The sequence below is a fragment of the Coffea arabica genome, chromosome 3c (genome assembly GCF_036785885.1).
Source record: "Coffea arabica cultivar ET-39 chromosome 3c, Coffea Arabica ET-39 HiFi, whole genome shotgun sequence".
Taxonomy (NCBI): domain Eukaryota; kingdom Viridiplantae; phylum Streptophyta; class Magnoliopsida; order Gentianales; family Rubiaceae; genus Coffea; species Coffea arabica.
The window spans coordinates 3,289,273-3,299,972 of NC_092314.1; positions in this window are offsets into that span (position 1 = coordinate 3,289,273).

Sequence of the window (10,700 nt, forward strand, 5' to 3'; positions counted from 1 at the left end):
GATTGGAAAATGTGTTCACGGACAACGTAACAATTTTTCTTTGGAAAATGGCAATCGAAACACATCCTTAGCATCCATAATATTTGTATCCAACTATTTTATAATTAGTTTTTCTTATGGTATCTTTCTCTTCTAACAACTTTATCTTTTTAAATAAATTTGAATTATTTGTTCTTATGGTTCCCCTCTCTTGTAATAATGTAATCTCTTTTGATAAATTTGTATAATTTTTTTATCCATATAGATTAACACGGTGTAAGAAAAAATTAACTATTACACCAATAGATTTATTAATGTTGTCAAAAACCAAACATTTGTTGATGAAGAAAATAAATTGCTAGATCTTTTGTACTTTATTAACTACGAACACGTCATTCTAGGTATTTTATGGTCATTATAAAAATTTTAATTATCTAAAAAAAATATTTATCGATTGTTTGACATTCATGATAATATTTGATGAATATTATTATATTATAACAAAACTATACAAAGAAGTTTTAAAAATACTATAATAGTTAAACATTTAAAATACATCAATTTTCTAAAATTAATAAGAATTAACATGTAGGATCATTGTTAATTGTTTTATTTAAACTATTCATGCTTGCACAAATTCACAATAAATAAATAAAATCATGCTAAGTCACAGGCAAACTACCAGTTCATCTGTAAACAGCTTCAAAATGGTGCCTCTTTTGGGTGCTTGTGTCCTGCTCTTTTATGGTACGTTGGACACCAAATTGGGGATAACAAGCCCTGTTGCATCCCCGGAGAAGAAGGTATTGGTTGCTCAAGGATGCCGCGATACTTCAATGCCTAACCAGTGCCACAGAAACTTTTGATTACTATCCGGAAATTTCTGTCAGTTAAGAATGCTGCCTGCAATGGACTTCCTTAGCTAAAAGTGCTTAAAACTCCGTGGTTTGCATTGGTTCAAGCAGTCGGTGGTGGATCAAGGGGCCATGCACAATCTCAATCACCATTTGTTGCTTGTGTACCTGGACAATCTTCAACAGATTAACTTTCTTCTTTCCCTGTATTGATTGTTCTTTCTTGGATCAATGCCCTGACAATTAGTTCATCTGTTTTAGTGGCATCAAGTCTGCAAGTCCAAACAGTTAAAAGAGTTTCTCTTCCTCGTCGCGACTATTCGGATGTCCCTGGCCTGATCGAAGAAACAGCAGAAGTTGATTCTGCATCCTGGCAGGGGCATTCTTCAGTATTTCTTGGCTCATTTGACTCCGAGCTTGCCCCTTTTGTTGCTGTAAAATGGTCTGGTTGTTGTAATAGTTATCAACTTTTAATCAAGAAAGGATGGTTTCTTTTCCCCTTTCTACAAGGATTAATCCTGTGATTGATGTTCTGATACACTTACCTTGGCTTACAAGGAAGTAACACTGATCTTGTTTGACAACTTCTATTGTCCTGGAGCTACAAAATTTTCTGCTTGAAAAGAGGAAATGAAGAAAAGAACTGATATCAGAAGACAGAAAAATAAAAAGATTGGATTATGCTAAGAAGCCAAAGGAAAGATGTATTAACAGCTCGGCTTTTAGTCCCTCGAACATGGAGAACCATCCTTAATAATACATTGTCTAGTTTACATCTTTAACAACAAATTCACAAATTTTCTAAAACAAGATTTTGCCAAAAAGTAACTGAATCATTGATGACCATTATATATATATCCTTACAATATATAAGAGGTACTTTTGCCTTACTGTTCAAGGCCAGTTTCATCTGCTCTTCCAAGCCCTTACCTGTCATTTTGCCCTCCATCCGGTGTTGCTTATATATTTTCTCCTCCTCTTACGCAGGACAATTTTGTGTGTAAGAAGTGGAGATTTTTTACCTTCATATTACGCTTTTGCCCTTGGTCTACTTATTATTCCTTTGTTTACCCTCAATAAATTCTTTTTTTTATGGTGCTGTGAGTGTTATAAAATTGGGCTTTTTTTGTCAATTCCTTTGACAAGATTGCTGGGTTACATCAATAAACAGTAATCTCAGCCTCCAATTTACACTTTCCTCCTTAAAGATGTCTTTCTTGTGGATTATAAGATTTTAGCTTGAGGTTATCATTGGAAAGTAAATTTTATGCCCCCACTTGCATGAATCTGCTGTTCCCAATGCCCATATTAAGCACAATGGTATACAGATTAGTCATGCGCATATGTCCTGATCTCCGTCAATTTGCTTTGTTCTATTTGCTTTCATCTCCCATTGCATTGCTTCCTTTGCATTGCCGCTGCTGGTACTCGTCCTTTTACTTCCTTCTGTTTTATATTTTATATTATATTTCCTCATTTTTGTTCCACCAAATCTGGATAATGATCCCGCACATTATTACGCACCTGAACACGATTACGCTCCGTCTACGCAAAACACTAAGTTTAAACTTATACTCCCTCCGTCCCACTTTAATAGTTTTGTTTTCCTTTTTCGTCTGTCCCAAATTGTAGTCCACTTTCCCATTAAGAAATGTAGTAATCTTTCAAATTGTCTAAAATACCCTTATTAAATATCTTGTTATTAATACATTGTTATTAAATATTAACCCACTACATTGAATACATTGAGCTTTTTCAATACTAACCCATTAGTTGTAACTGATATTAATTGGCACTCTTCGTGATTAGCATAAGGGTATTTTAGGAAATTATTAATTTAAATTTATGTTTCCAACCAAATTAATTACACTTTCTTAATTTGTGTGAAAAAAAAAATCAAGACTAATAAAACGGGACGGAGGGAGTAATAAACTTTTACCATCCACTAACAAATTACGTTCGACCAAACTAACTTATAAAACTCAATGCTCAGTTCAAAACAAAACAATACTATACACATGTGAACAAAAATTCCAACCATACAAAAAAAAAAACAACAACAAAAAGCTGCAGCTTCACAGACATCTTTTACATAAAATAATTTCTGCAACTCACAATTAGCTACATAAATAAACAACATTTTCCCATGTTTTACTTCAGAAAATTTAACCCAAGTAACTTTCCCATGTTTTATTACCAATCTTTCCACACAAGCATTTTCCTAATACCTAAAACAAAACAGGCCAACCCCCAGGCACCACCCGCGCCTTGCGCGGGAAAAACAACCTAGTATTCCTTACAATATATAAGAGGTACTTTTGCCTTACTGTTCAAGGCCAGTTTCATCTACTCTTCCAAGCCCTTACCCGTCATTTTGCCCTCCATCCGGTATTGCTTATATATTTTCTCCTCCTCTTACGCAGGACAATTTTGTGTGTAAGAAGTGGAGATTTTTTACCTTCATATTATGTTTTTGCCCTTGATCTACTTATTATTCCTTTGTTTACCCTCAATAAATTCTTTTTTTTATGGTGCTGTGAGTGTTATGAAATTGGGCTTTTTTGTCAATTCCTTTGACAAGATTGCTGGATTACATCAATAAACAGTAATTTCAGCCTCCAATTTACACTTTCCTCCCTAAAGATGCCTTTCTCGTGGATTATAAGATTTTAGCTTGAGGTCATCATTGGAAAGTAAATTTTATGCCCCCACTTGCATGAATCTGCTGTTCCCAATGCCATATTAAGCACAATGGTATACAGATTAGTCATGCGCATATGTCCTGATCTCCGTCAATTTGCTTTGTTCTATTTGCTTTCATCTCCCACTGCTTTGCTTCCTTTGCATTGCCGCTGCTGGTATTCATCCTTTTACTTCCTTCTGTTTTATATTTTATAATATATTTCCTCATTTTTGTTCCACCAAATCTGGATAATGATCCCGCACATTATTACGCACCTGAACACGATTACGTTCCGTCTGCGCAAAACACTAATCTTAAATTTATAATAAACTTTTACCATCCACTAATAAATTACGTTTGACCAAACTAACTTATAAAACTCAATGCTCAGTTCAAAACAAAACAATACTATACACATGTGAACAAAGATTCCAACCATACAAAAAAAAAAAAAAACAACAACAACAAAAAGCTGCAGCTTCACAGACATCTTTTACATAAAATAATTTCTGCAACTCACAATTAGCTACATAAATAAACAACATTTTCCCATGTTTTACTTCAGAAAATTTAACCCAAGTAACTTTCCCATGTTTTACTACCAATCTTTCCACACAAGCATTTTCCTAATACCTAAAACAAAACAGGCCAACCCCCAGGCACCACCCCCAGGCACCACCCGCGCCTCGCGCGGGAAAAACAACCTAGTATATATATATATGACCCAGACCCAAAAAAAAAAAAAAAAATTAAGGCGTTGTAGAGTAAAAGGTCATAATTGGATTATTCTTGGGTCTGTAGAATCACCAAACTTGGAGGCGTTAGTTTTGTTTTGCCCATCAAACTTAGACTCCTGGCCCGTTAATGTATGGCCCGAGTACGTGTTACTCCAGCGCATTCTGAATTGCCCCAGTCCTAATGTCAGAGTAAGGGCAGCTTGAATTACTGAAGCCTAGCCCATTAAGATTCCAACCCGATTCAGTTCTATATACACAATCTTATATTTCCCCTCATTTTTGTGTGCGAGTTTGGTACGCCAAACTTCTTCACATGGATCATAAATTATGGGACTGCATCCAACCACAAGAAATAAAAAATGTAGTTATGCAAACATAGAGAATTGGCAAGAACAAGAAATAAAAAATGTAGTAATGCAAACATAGAGAATTGGCAAGAACGGACCGCGTCCTCGTAAAAAGGTATGATTTCGGGAGCATGTTCTGACTTTTGATGGTGATTAAAGTCGAATTCAATCAAAAAATTTTTTCTACCAAAAGGCAAAAACGAGAAGAATTGAATGATTTCACCGTGGCTTATTAGAAGGAATTGAACTTCTGATCTTTTTGAGCACATCATTTCACGATCCTAATAAAAAGAATGATTGTGTCAAGTGTTGCGCCCTAGGATAATCAACTATTTCAACCAAAAGAGAATCATATAATTATTTGCTTTTTTGGCAATCAAGAACTAGGACTAAGCTAGAAGACCATGACCTTTAAACTATTTCAGCCAAACTCCACCTTCTGTAGTGATGGATGGAACTCAAAATCATAGTTGTGTTCTTGTCCATATTTCCTAGTTGTACCATTTGACCATTGAGCTACAGGCAGGGAACATGGAAATGGACTTGGGGACCATGAATTTTCAACTTACACGGAAGAGCAAAGCTGTGGGCTAGGGGGTGATCATTCTTTTTTCCTTTGATAGCCGAAAAGACAGCTAAATTATCATACCAGTTTACAGTTTTACACCTTTCATCAGAATCTTTAGTGGGGGAACATGGGCGCAATTGCTGTCCATTGCACAAGAAAACAAAAACAACATTTGGATTCTTTCTTTTTCGTGAGACCCCATCACCTTACTTTTTTTTTGGCCTCTAATATGCTTTTCAGGTTTCGTGTTCATATTAGTTGGTAGCAGGAATGGAGGATGCTTGATGAGTTAGCCTTCGTGGATGATAGAAAGGGTATTTAGACTTTTGAACTGCCCCTCATCTACTTTTTTTCCATAGCCCTAATAATATCGGAGAGAGAAAGAGAAAGAGAAGAGAGAAGAGACCAGAGCAAGTTTGTCGGTGAAGGCCAGCAAGCAAGCAAGAGTTAATTCAAAGCATGGTACAAATTGGTGGCAAGTAACATCAATATGTTTCTTTGGAGGGATGAAGAACAATATGGAAATTTTAGCTGAACCAAATTGTCTTTATCCGTTGTGGATTGATGTAACATGATACAAACACATGTATTATCCTAATATCGTTCATTCATAAGTCCAATCATTTGTGGCCTGATTTAGGTTGGATGTGCTACTTACATTGTACTACATTCGGATTAGCTTATGAACCAAACAAAATATATTGGAGCCACCCCTCATGGTGTGTCTAGATTATACAACTTTTAGTTGGAAAATAAATGTAGCAAGAGATTTAGGCACTTGCTGAAACACAAAGTCTAGTGGGGGTAAAAAAGAATAAAAATCAATCCATAGCATCTCTCTTGGTATTATTAAAAAGTCTCTCTTGGTATTATTAAAAAAGTGCTACAGTAAAAATATCTCAAATAACTTACAATCCAAACACACTCATGATTAAATTCTACGTTGTTGTCTGTAATAAGTTGCTATGCCTCTTTTGTAATTCTGCAGAGCAGCTTGAATTTATGGTTTGCGGTCCATGAATTCCTAAAACCATGTGACTATTAAGTCCCCCTCTTCAATCTAATGGTCCCATAATTACCAAATAGTTGGCTGGAAATTATCTGGCACATGAATGCAGGCTCAGAAAAATGTGTAATATTAATGTAGTCTATTTGTACATTGAGGTCAAAAAAAAAAAAAATCAGTATTCACAGATTGATAACTTGTCCCAGAAATAGCAGAAGATTACAAATATTATTATTTGTTAGCTGTATTAATTGCCTGCAATATTTGATCCCTTTTTCTTTTTGACAAGAACAAGAGTGAGAGAATTCAGGTGCTAGATAGCTTATCGCATGCTAATCTAACATGTCTGTTTTTTTTTTCTTTCACACTAGACATTTTCTTGGATCGAATATATGTACAGTATAGATGCAAATTAGAGAGGCATTTTCTTTAATAATCTCAAACTTTTGTTTCTTCACATATTGTCCCAAGTGATGGGATGGCTAGCCCTCTAATCTCTGCTGAAATGGAAGACATTAGATCGATCTTGAAGGACATAAACCTACCTAACCATTTTGGTTGATTAGATAGCTCCCTCAATTAGCATTAGTTAAAAAACATATGTGGTTAGTGCAACAGAAAGGAAAATAACTCTCAAACAATATAATATGTTTCTTAATCGCCTAGGATACTGACATTATCCTTCTTTTGCTGGTCAAGCTTCATTTTACGATTGCTCCACTTTTGCAATCTAATTTGGAAAACAAATAACTTTTGGAAAATGCCTTATCTCATAGAGAATTAGTTAGCCTAAAAACGATTTTTATCCTACTCGAGCAAAATATCTTGTTTGGATTGCATTTTTCTAGATTTTTTTGTAGAAAAATTACTGCAGCGATTTGATATATGTAAGGTAAAAAGGTGATTGACAAATGTGTTCACAGAAAACACAATAGCAATTTTTAGGCCCTTAAGCCCATTATGAATTTATACTATATTCTAGCCAGGAAAAGAAATAAAAAGTTTAGCAAAGAAACTAATGGTTTGTGCTACTCAAGAAGTACACAATCGAAAAAAATACTTTGATTAATAGATTTCCTTGCACCTTCTTCTAACCTTTTCAATAACTTTTTTACTAAATTCTGGTTCCAGACTGAGCTGGAAATAAAAAAGAAACATTATGCAACTGAATTTAGATGGTATGCATCCTATAAGAACGTTCATGAGTGAATGAAAATTTTCTTGTCTCACTCATGAGTCGCACGTACACTCAGCAGATTAGTCATTCCTTCTTCAGATCATCAAAAGAAAATTATTTGTTTTAAACTTAAATTCCTTAATTGTTCTCCGAATTATTTAAGACTGAAGTCAGTCTGGAGAAAAGTCCAATTTCTATACCCCACCACCTTTCCACCGATTGATTAGTCATTTCAAAATTCCTTATCAAAATTCATTTGTGTGATTTATGTCCCTCCCAACTTTGGTTTTGGTTGGACTTCGAGAGACAACATCAAGAATCCGGTGCTAATAATATATATTGTCTTAAGATATAAACCAGATCCAAATTTAAAAAAAAAGTTTTTTAATATGATTCCAAAGTTTAATTCTCTAATAATTTGCCCCTATTACTATATTAGATTATGATCATATGTCACCATCCACAAAATAAATGTTCCTCCTGGTTATAGTTATCTTTCAGTTTTTTCTACTGCTACACACACATTATCAGCAAAAGAAGATCAATTAGAAAAAAAAAAAAAAAAAACCATTATACAATTACATTGATTGCATGAGCTGCATTTACACCAATCCAAAAACCATTTGAAAGCAAGAAGTGTTAGAAAAAAAAAAAAAAAGAAGAAGAAAACTTCATCATATGATGATGACATTTTTTTTTCCCATTCAAGCTTCTAAAAATGAATAATGTATATACATGGCTATTAGTTGCAGTCATTATTAAATCTTTTACATCACAGAGATGCTTGCTTGCTTGCTTGCTAGAGACAAATCTGAAGTTCAGCTACTTTTAATAAACAGCAATTGCAAGAGCTTCAAATTACAATCAACCTCCACCATATAACTCAATAATTGCTGACAACTGTGATCTTCCATAGGGGCAAGAAGTCAATGACCATTTACTAAGTCCTACTACTGGTGCCATTACTTCTTCTTTCATGCATAGTTTAAAGAAAAGAGGTTCAAGATTTTCAAGGGCTGATGACGTTAAGATCAAGAAAATTTTTCGTGATGGATCAGTTGCACATTTTCTAACCCCCTGTAAACTTCATCAGCTGAATTTTGTTGACTACTTTAGAGATGAATGATAGGACTCCAAAAGCCAAATCCTTTTTTGTCCTTAAATCTTTCCTAAGAGCAAATAAAAAGCCCCATCCTTGGTAATGCAAGTCTCGGCGCTGATTATTGCAAGATAAACAAGAGTTTAGCAACCAAAATCCCTTTAATTTCTATCCGTAAGAAGCTGCCAAAGTTGGTAATGTCAGAACTCAGAACTTGTCATTGGTGGGGCGGCCAACATATTGTGCAGCCATAGTTGTTTGTTTTAGAGAGATAATGCAACATAAAAGCTCTTTAATTGTGGCTTTAGAGAGCCCCGCCAAGACATATAAGTCTTGGCCTCCCACCTTATCACTTAATTGTGACTTTCTCCAATAGAAAAATTTCGTCAGCTCCTTCTTCCTTCAGACTAAGTTAGAATAAGTTATACAAATATTATCGTTGCGATAAAAAAAAAACATAAAAGCTCTTTAACACGATAATATTAAAGCAAATTAATTCTATGGGAAATCCGTAAACATTTCTTTGCTTACTGGTCTTGATGTAGAGGAAATTTCAGTAGATGCTGAGGAGATGATGCCAATAGTCACGCACGCTTCTTGAAATTGAAGGGTTTCATAAGGCAGCAATCTTTTCAAACGTTTTACTAAAGAAATGAAAAGTTTCTTTTCAACCATACAAAATACTACTACTACTAGATACATGATACACCTCCTTAATGCCAAAGAGTAGTGTATATATATATATGTATTCTACTAGTAGACAGGATAGAGATAGATTTGTCAGTCATACAAATATAAAGAACTATACTTACCCATGTGCTATTCTTCATCTACTTTATTTCGTGAAAGTTCAATAATTTTTTTCTCATGGTAAATAAAGGATATAAAGCATAACCCCTTTCTCCCACTTAGTAGTGCGCCGAGAGGCCTTTCCCTTTCTGGCATCATTACGCTGTTGATTTTTTCTAATGGTGAATCATAGTACAACACATGTACCGTAAAAAATAATAATAACAATAAAGTAGAAGGCAAAATCAAGAAAGTTATGGAAAAAAAAAAGAAAGTTATGGAATGTTTTTTTTCTTAGATTAATCTTTCGTACACTGACGGTGTATATACGATCAGCAGCGTTAGATGAATGATAACTATGTAAAATTTGATTTTGAAATTCAACTTTTGCACACATGTTATAAATCAAATAGTAATAATATATACTCTGTCAGTATATATAAGATTTACTCTTTTTTTTTCCATCTAACCATAACCTGAGCCACAACTTCATGTATGTTCTGTTACACATGCTTAAATGTTACTCCCTCCGTTCCACTTTGATAGTCCTGATTCTTTTTTCACACAGTTTAAGAAAAAATAGTTAACTTTGTTGGAAAAATCAATTTAGGTAACTATTTTTCTAAAATATCCTCACATTAATTAGAGTACAACTTTATGGGAATTTGAATTGATAGTAAAAAAAGAATAAACTCTCATTAAATGTGGTAGGTTTATAGTAACAATAACTTACATTGAATAAGGGTATTTCAAGAAAATTAAAATATAACTACATTCTTCAATTGAAAAGTGGACTACAATTTGGAACAGACGAAAAAGGAAAACAGGACTATCAAAGTGCGTCGGAGGAGTACTACATTTCATAACTTAGCGAGGCTCCTTTTAAACTAGGAAAAGAATTCCACAATAAGAAACTGTCCTTTTTCCCCCTCTGAGCAGCACGGCATTAAAACCAAGATTTTCAGGAAGTAAGTAGAAGGGTAGCTGGTCTCCATATTCCGCTACATTTTGCAAAATGGACAATATGAGCTCCTACCCACCATCAAATTTAAATTTTGGGAATGTGGACTAGCTATTAAGTCAAATAGACATGATAACTATGACTTGAAAATTTTACCTTATATGACTACCAAGATTTTGATATCCTCAAGCAAATCATATCAAGAAAATTCACCATGACTAAATCCATAGAATAGAATACCTAGAGACAGACAAGTGAAGTAGGTTCTCTTAATAGTTTTAAAAAAAAAAAAATTCAGTAAAAGATTAGGAATCCAAGAAAGAACATTGTTGAAATCCCAAGCAAGGGTAAATCAGCCAATTTCCTTTCTACTCTTAGGCTTAGTTTGGGAGTTTAGGATAGAAAAGAAAAGAAGGGAAAGCTTAAGTTATGAAAGAAGAGAAGAGAAGGGAAGAGATTGTTATGTTGTTTGGGAGTTTTGAGAATTAGTGGAATGATTT